Genomic DNA, 4,893 nt, shown 5'->3' with positions numbered 1-4,893 from the left:
CACCACCCATCGCCAACTCTTGGACTACTATTTCTTCAACGAATAGTGGGATTGACCGTCCATTATAACGACCCTCTGACTGAAAAGGCGAGCATGTTTGATGCGACGGGGATTCGAACCCGGGATACTCACATTTAGAGTCGAGCGCCCTAACCACCTGGCCTATTCTTTAGGTCCAGTATCTTTCACACGTTAATATATTTTTAAATCTAGGAGGTTTTATTTAAATATATTTCAACACTTTCCTAACATTGTTTCACCCTTATCGTAAAACGGTACTTTTGTTAACATCACATAAAATATTAATATGAATTAATATTATTAATATGGATTTTTAGAATAATACAAAATATTTCTAATTGCACATACCTAAACATGCATGTTTGCTTGTGTTTGGTGTAACAGGACTTAAGCCTTTATTTAATAAATACGGCCTATATTCGTTAGGTAAGTTAACTTTTGTTCGTTTTTTGGTTTCGTTTACTGAGGACAAAGTTTACCGTTCGTAATACTATTAACAGGTAAACTTATGTTATTTTACTATCTTACATTAGACCTTTTCAAAAAATTTTTGTACATCGTACAAAATATATACGAAATTATATTTACACTCGCCTTTTGCTTGCATCAGTTAAGTGCGTGCGCGCATATTTAAAAGAGTGCGATTTAAAACACGCATTTTCAAGACAGACAAAAATTGATTATTACAAAAATAAACGCAATCTTTGTTGTCCTGTTGATAATGCATCTTAGAGTACGTGTACAATAGTATAGAAATACTGCTGGTAAAACTATAAGGTATTTAAACTCTGATATATTTGTAAAAAAAATCGGTAAAACATAATCAGGAACACAATATTTTAAATGTTACATTTCAGGTATATTTTGAAGTACAGTAATTATAAAATACTACATATACTGAAACTTATATGTTTTATTGGTCCTTTGTTTTCTCCAAAACTAGTGCAACATAAATATGTTACTTCCACAAGTGAGACATCAAAATTAACAACCTCCAAAATTCCCCAAATAAAGAACAGCTACAAAAACGAACTTGCAACATAAATACAAAGAATACAACAGTAACTGGACAATTTTAAATGTGAGAGACGTGAAGTACGACTGTAACATCCTCACAAATTTACATTATGTTTATGTAATTCATTGAGCAAATTAAATATTTTCTCAAAGACTACAAGAATGTTAAAAGTAAAAAAAATTAAATCCATACGTGTCAATTAGATAATCCGTTGTGACTGAATATCGTTCTAAAAATAAATTATTTAAGCACAACAGAGGCAATAGGTTTAATTCTGTGAGAATTTTGTGGGTAGAAGTAAAACGTGGCTTGATTTCCCTATTCTAAGTATGATATGGATTTACATTCAAACATAACTTATTCCAACTTTCATAAAATACAAATTCATGAAAAAGAAAATTTTCAAAATCTTCATTAATTAATTTACAGGCGCATATAAGAATAATGTTAACAGAATCAACTCGGTTACAAATTTTCATCAGTGTAAGTGTCCCTTAGTGAAAATATAATTTAATATCATATCACATAAAAACAAATTCTAGCTCTTGCATAAAATTTGAAATATTGTCTGCTTCTCTTCTAGTGTCTTCTTTTGGTGACTGGTTTTCAACTAGACATTCTAAAGCTTCCAAAATCTGAAAGAAAGACTTCAAAATTGCTATTGTTGCCATAGCATGTGTCTCTCATCTGGTATCAGAGGAATTTTAACACACTTTCATTTCCAAGACAAGTTTTAAGAATTTTTCACTGGCTGGTTGAGGCTGACAAAAATGTATAAAGCAAATGCATCATAGAGAAAAAATTAACTGCAACTTGACAGCAGTCAACAGCACCTCGGCTTATCAGATTTAGTGAATGGGCTGTACAGGGCACATGTGTAGCAAACTTATTTTCTTCTAAAATTTTTTGCTGCATACTCTTGTAATAGCCAGACATGTTGGCAGCATTGTTGTAAGACTGACTCCTATATTTTGAAAAATTAAGTTTGCAAACTTCACTTAAGTACTGCAATACCTGGCTTGCCATTTCATCAGTCATATGGATTTTCAGTTCCAGAAAGGTTAAAAAGCATTCAATAGGTTGCCCATCTTTTAAGTATCGAACACTTAACTGCTTTATATGTGATATATTTTAGCTTGTCAACTGACAAGCACTGACTAAAATATATAGAATTCAAATATGTAAAGTTTGTTAATATAATCTAGTAATATCTGTTCCACTGAGAACTTTAATTAGTTTAAGATGATTGGTAGAATTTATCTGAGGTATTTTTAGTGTAAAAACTGAAACGTTTGTTTTCCCTTTCTATTTAGTTGTTGTTTGTTACAGACGTTTGGCACAAAGCTACACAAAAGGTTATCTATGCAAAGCTGTCCATAATTTTGAGCTGGTAGCTAATCGACAGGATCCACCACCAATTCTTGGCTTACTTTTGACTGACAAAATACTTGGATTTGATCGTCTCTCTTATAGTGAACCCATGGCCATACAAATTGGAACACATATTTGAAGTAATGGAAGGCAAACCATCGATTCTTGGATTCAGAGTCCGAGCACACTATTCATAAAGTTACGCAAGGTCTCAAGGATCGTATTAGTCCAGGATATCTGATGTCAATATTTGAAAAACAGGCGACTTTGACATTTATGAATGACACGAGCTGAAAGATGAATGGAGCATAAAATACTGGATTGCATAGATTAAACTAACTTTCAAACAAGTCTGATACATTTTAGTTAGTATACATGTCTTGTATACTTTCTACTCAGTAAGTATCTCCCAATGACCATTGTTCATTATTTAATTAGGCTAAAATAATTTGACCGATATCAGATACATTTTCGACCAAACTTTAAGGTAGGTTATTACTATTCCTCATTTTAACCAAAATTGTGTAAGTAAGGGTTTTAGAAAGCTTACGGTCAAAACAAGTGCAGTAGTTAAACTAATGACAGTTAACATTATATATTTATATCACCATAACAAATACTTTTTCCTGTGCTACAGACTACCAATTTGACATGTGAAAAATATTATTGAGGAATTCAGATAACTGGACCATGATAATCTGTACCTGTAATCATGCTTTATTTAGTTTCTTTCTTCTTTTAGTAATGTAATTTTACTAAACAGTAACAGTTCTGTTTATATCCAATTTCTTTTTTTACTTGTGTCCATGTTCTATTGAATATATAACTGTGTATGGTTATATTTGTTTTATCACACAGTTATGGATCTAGCACGATTCTACCCGCCTCATCTTCAACAACATGATCCTTGATTTGTTTTTACACGATTCAAAAGATGACCATGAGGTTTCGAAATGTCACTATGGTATTAAATTTCTACTCTGTATTTTTATATGAATTGTTAAATTTTCTGAAATACGAAAATATAGCTTCCTTGTGAGGTTTTGGTCATTTAAGTCACACAGTTTTAAATATTGGTAGATTAAAAAGAAATGTTAATGCTATTAAATACTATGTTTTAAAATTTAGTGCACAATCCATTGGTAACACTTATATTCCCCTTCTCTTCTCTTACTGCTATATTTTTAATGTAATTGATATTACTCTTTGTGTATTTTTACATTCATTTAGAAATTTGAATCTTTCATAATCTCATGTTTAATTGATAATTTACATCTTCCACATAAGCCAGCCAGGTATCTTGATGTAGATCTGAGCAAATAAGCCATTCCAGAGAGATTTAGGTGTTTTGATTAGACGAAAAGAAAGTGTTTGATTATAAGATAGTTTGCTTATGATCAAATATGTTTAGAATGTCAAAGTCTAAATTTATTACTTTTTAATATTAGTCATAAATAGTTTCAATATTATCATTTTCATACCTGGAAATATACCATATGTTGATTATCCACATATTGTGCAATTTATTTCGTACGTGTATTTCAAATCGTTTCTAGATTTTCTACACTTTTGCGTACAAATTCGTGTTTTAATCCTTTCGCCATATTTGAAATTACTTTGAGTAGATATTCTCCTTGTTAAGCATCACAAATGCATGTTCATAAAATTACAGACTAAATAAGAATGATGTCATACATACTTCTCGAGTTTTAGATAGGAGATTATGTTTTTTTTTTATATCAATTGTTTACGATTTATAGTAACATTGAAAGATGGGGAAAATGAAAAGCATCATCATCGGCCAAGTTAATAAGAGAAATGTTGAAATAGACAGGGTGATTATAATTAACTTAACATGATTTTTTTTGGTACATAGTGAAACGACAACGGTACTGATCCATAACAATTTCTTCTTTTGAGCATAGCTATAGTCACTTCTATAAAAATGTGGTTTTATCTAGTTCATCAAAACAACAACTGAGCTGGTTTTGGCGTCAAACCCATATTTATTTTAACCGCTTTTTATTACCACGGATATGTGAAAAGGCAAAAATTGCATCCTGATGAAAAGATCCAAATGAAAATCAAGTATGCTTTCAAGAAATCTTTAACACAGTTCAAGAAGAATTCTTTTGTGAATACATTCTGACATTTGCTAAGATGTTTTACATGCTCACAACAAACAAATACAGACAATCAGCGTTTTAAATGTTTTTTATTAACAACATTACAAAAAAATTGAAAAATAAGCGAATGACAGGAGTTGAATGCCCCAAGTCTTTCATGCAGCGAAATCTCTAGCTGACCATCAAATGCTTGAAGGTTTCAGTCTCTTAAGGGAAATTTCATTCAACAAGCACAGTTTTAACAAAGTTTTCTACAAGTTGATAAAGATCATAAGTAGAGAGCCACAGTTTGCTGATGGATTAGTTTATTTTGAATTTCACGGAAAACTACACGAGGGCTATCTGCACTAGCCGTCC

The 4,893-nt window shown here is 31.2% G+C and overlaps 1 long non-coding RNA gene across 1 annotated transcript; it reads left to right on the top strand.

The window, feature by feature from the left end:
- The first annotated feature begins 375 nt into the window (after positions 1 to 375).
- LOC143251450 (uncharacterized) lies at positions 376 to 3,837 on the top strand. The gene is made up of 3 exons (XR_013028565.1): positions 376 to 447; positions 2,369 to 2,808; positions 3,269 to 3,837. It is a non-coding gene; the product is annotated as an uncharacterized LOC143251450 (long non-coding RNA).
- Positions 3,838 to 4,893: the final 1,056 nt, after the last annotated feature.

This window comes from Tachypleus tridentatus, chromosome 6 (genome assembly GCF_004210375.1).
Source record: "Tachypleus tridentatus isolate NWPU-2018 chromosome 6, ASM421037v1, whole genome shotgun sequence".
Classification (NCBI taxonomy): domain Eukaryota; kingdom Metazoa; phylum Arthropoda; class Merostomata; order Xiphosura; family Limulidae; genus Tachypleus; species Tachypleus tridentatus.
This window is presented reverse-complemented; position numbering and strand designations above follow the sequence as displayed.